The following is a 4,511-nucleotide window of genomic DNA, read 5'->3' on the forward strand; positions in this document are numbered from 1 at the left end:
ATAGGCATGGTGACGGTTATCTATGCACCGGAGTCTAGCATGACCGTGAGTCTTGATTGCTTTTAATTCGAATAACGTGACACAACCTCCTTGTTTATTTGATGAGTTTCATATAATGTGAACGGTTGAGGTAAAATTGTGATTGGTGTACTTTTGGAGCGTTAGCTCGAACATGAATGTGTTAGTTGAGGAAGAATGGATTTAAAAAGGAGAATGTGTTGTGAATACTCCCTTGCCGGGATGTGTAGACTGATATATATATTCTCCCTTGTCGGGATATTTTGGGCTGTTAGCTGTACCCTTGCCGGGTTAAAGGTATTGAGTTGTTATTCTCCCCTGAAGGGGTCTACTATATGAAGTCAGATATTATGAACTATATTATGGGATCGTGTGGCACGCCGTCCACTTATATATGATATTATGGGATCGTGTGGCACGCCGTCCACTTATATATGATATTATGGGATCGTGTGGCACGCCGTCCACTTATATATGATATTATGGGATCGTGTGGCACGCCGTCCACTTATATATGATATTATGGGATCGTGTGGCATGCCGTCCACTTATATATGATATTATGGGATCGTGTGGCACGCCGTCCACTTATATATATATATATATATATATATATATCATGGGAACCGGAGTCTCTTCTGCTTATTTTCGATATTTCATTTTTACCTGTTACTCCCCGATAGCATGTCCCCTCCAAGCTTTACTTTGTATTATCTTGTTATTGTTTTTTTTTCTTGCACTTGTATATATATCTATACAGGTTAATTGTGGTAGGTCCTGTTTAGCCTCGTCGCTACTTCGCCGGGGTTAGGCCAGGCACTTACCAGCACATGGGGTCGGTTGTGCTGATGCTACACTCTGTGCATTTTTGTGCACAGATCAGGGAGCAGCTTACGGACCACAGCAGTAGGACTTCTGGGAGCTATCTTCAGTCCAGGGACTCTCGAGGTAGCCTAGCTGGCGTTCGCAGGCCGAAGTCCCTTTCCATGTTTTTCGTTTGTTCATCTTGTATCAGACAAACATGATGTATTTCCTTTCAGACATTGTTTGTAGTATTCTGTAGTAGTCCGTGAGCTAGTGACACCAGACCTTGGGTAGTGATGTGTATTAAACTTCCGCACTTTTGATTTTCAGTTGCTTTAGATTTAAAGTCTTCCGCTTAAATTTTGTCTCGTTTATTATATTGTTTGAAAGAAAGCAGGAAAGGTGTTTTAAATATTTGGTTTGCCTAGCTCCGATAGTAGGCGCCATCACGACACCCGATGGTGGGAAATCCGGGTCGTGACAAGTTGGTATCAGAGCACTAGGTTACTTAGGTCTCACAACTCATGGACAAGCTCAGTAGAGTCTGAGGGATCAGTACGGAGACGTCTGTATTTATCCCGCAGAGGCTACTGAGTTAGGAAAACTTCACCTTGTTCATTTTTTTCGTGCGATTCTATTTCTCAAGTACTAATTGTCTTTCCACTCTGTTCTTTTGTAGATGGCGAGGACACGTGCTTCCTCTTCTACCGTGCAATAGCCTGAGCCCCCAGTAGCATCCCCTATTAGGGGCAGAGGGCGAGGCCGAGGCCGGGGCAGAGCTCAGCCCCGAGCAGCATTTCCAGCGACGGAGCCTCGGGTCAATTTTGAGGAGGAGGTTCCGGCCCCAGCTGTTCCAGTGGGCCCAGCTCAGGTCCCAGAGGGTTTTATAGCCACTCCAGTGCTTTAGGACGCTTTGGTCCGACTGGTAGGCTTTATGGAGGGCATTTCTAGAGCGGGTTTGCTTCCCGTAGCTCCAGCCACATCTCAGGCTGGGGAGGAGTTCAGACTCCCGATACTCGTACTCCAGAGCCGGTACTCCTCAGGCTCAGGTTCTAGCAGTTCAGCCAGCTGTGGCAGCCCAGCCAGGTATTGCGGCTCAGTCCAGCGATGGTGCGGCTATGTCCGCGGATGCTTTGTAGAGGGTTGATCGTTTCACCAAGCTCTTCACAACCACATATAGTGGCACCCCCTCAGAGGATGCTCAGGATTTCATATTCAGCTGTCATGAGGTTCTACGGACTCTAGGCATTGTATAGACCAATGGGGTCGACTTCGCCACTTTTCGCCTGGCAGGATCCGCCAAGACTTGGTGGAGGGATTTCTGTTTAGCCAGGCCATCCGGGTCGCCATCATTGACCTGGGATCAGTTTTTAGAGTTATTTCTGGGGAAGTTTCTTCCAGTTACTCAGCGAGATGCTCTTCGCAGGCAGTTTGAGCATCTCCAGTAGGGTCCTATGACGGTCACCCAGTATGAGACCCGGTTCATTGATCTTGCTCGTCATGCCATTGTGATACTCCCCACCGATAGAGAGAGGGTGCGGAGGTTTATTGATGGGTTGGCCCAGCCGATCCGTGTTCAGATGGCCATGAGTGCCGGTAGTGAGATTTCATTTCAGGAGGCGGCAGATGGTGCCCGCCGGATAGAGATGGCACTTGCTCAGGGAGGTGGTCATGGGTCTGATAAGAGGCCCCGTCATTCGGGTAGATTCAGTGGTACCTCGTCTGGAGGTAGGGATTCTTATGGTAGAGGCCATCCTTCGAGGCCCTTTCAGTCAGCTCTCCAGGCTTCTCATGGTACACCAGGTGGTCGTGGTTCTCAGCCGCAGTATTCTGACCAGCAGCTCTTCAGTTCACCATCAGCACCTATCAGTGCACCACCACTTCGTTATTCTCAGCAGCCGAGGGCTTGTTATACTTGCGGCGATGTGAGTCACATTGCCAGATATTGCCCCCGAGCTTCCAGCAGCTCGCAGCAGCAGGGTCCTTGCCCGATGATCCAGGCACCAGTTGCCCCATAGCCTGCCCAGCCAGCTAGAGGCAGGGGTAGAGGACATAGAGGTGGAGGTAGAGGTCTTAGAGGTGGAGCTCAGACCGCTAGAGGTAGGGGTCAACCAGCAGCAGATCGTCCCAGGGATATGATTCAGGGAGGTGGGGCCCAGCCCCGTTGTTATGTTTTGCCAGCAAGGCCAGAGGCTGAGTCATCAGATGCTGTGATTACAGGTACTATTATGGTCTGTGATAGGGATGCTTCTGTGCTATTTGATCCCGGATCTACGTATTCATATGTGTCGTCCTATTTTGCACCCTATTTGGTTATGCCTAGTGACTCGTTGAGTATTCCTGTTTATGTGTCAACACCGGTGGGTGATTCTATTATGGTCGACCAAGTTCATCGTTCTTGTATCGTAGTGTTTGGGGGTCTTGAGACCCGTGTTGATTTGTTGCTTTTGGACATGGTCGACTTTGATGTTATATTGGGGATGGATTGGTTATCCCCGTACCATGCTATCTTGGATTGCCATGCCAAGACCGTGACCTTAGCCTTACCGGATTTACCCCGTTTAGAGTGGAGAGGGACTTCTAGTCATTGTACCCGCAGTGTTATCTCATATGTGAAAGCTCGACATATGGTCGAGAAGGGATGTTTGGCCTACTTGGCGTATGTTCGCGATTCTAGCGCGGAGGCCCCTTCTATTGATTCTGTGCCCGTTGTTCGGGAGTTTCCTGAGGTTTTCCCTTCAGACTTGCCGGGTATGCCACCCGACAGGGATATCGACTTTTGTATTGATTTGGCCCCGGGCACTCAGCCCATTTCTATCCCGCCATATCGTATGGCCCCGCCGGAGTTGAAAGAGTTAAAGGAACAGCTGCAGGATTTGCTTGAGAAAGGTTTCATTAGACCCAGTGTTTCGCCTTGGGGTGCCCGTGTTGTTTGTTAAGAAAAAGGATGGTTCGATGATAATGTGCATCGATTACCGGCAATTGAACAAGGTTACAATTAAGAATAAGTACCCACTGCCAAGGATCGATGATTTATTCGACCAGCTTCAGGGTGTGAGGGTGTTTTCAAAGATAGATTTGAGATCTGGCTATCACCAGATGAGGATTAGGGCGTCTGATGTCCCTAAGACAGCATTTCGCACTCGGTATGGGCACTATGAGTTTTTGGTCATGTCATTTGGATTGTCTAATGCCCCATCAGCATTCATGGAGTTGATGAACCGAGTGTTCAGACCTTATTTGGACTTGTTCGTGATAGTCTTCATTGACGATATTCTTATATACTCCCGCAGTCAGGAGGAGCATGAGCAGCACCTCAGAGTGGTCTTTCAGACCCTAAAGGATAGTCAATTGTATGCTAAGTTCTCAAAGTGCGAGTTTTGGTTGAGTTCAGTCGCATTCCTGGGTCATGTCGTATCAGCAGCAGGTATTCAGGTAGACCCGAAGAAGACAGAGGCAGTCAAGAACTGGCCTCGACCGGTTTCAGCTACGGATATTCGGAGTTTCCTGGGGTTAGCAGGTTACTACCGTCGGTTCGTGTAGGGGTTTTCATCCATTTCAGCCCCTATGACCAGATTGACCCAGAAGGGTGTCCAGTTCAGGTGGTCGGACGAGTGTGAGGCGAGCTTTCAGAAGCTCAAGACAGCTTTGACTACGGCACCAGTATTGGTTTTGCCCACAGGTTCAGG

The sequence above is a fragment of the Nicotiana sylvestris genome, chromosome 2 (assembly GCF_000393655.2).
Source record: "Nicotiana sylvestris chromosome 2, ASM39365v2, whole genome shotgun sequence".
NCBI classification, from domain to species: Eukaryota; Viridiplantae; Streptophyta; class Magnoliopsida; order Solanales; family Solanaceae; genus Nicotiana; species Nicotiana sylvestris.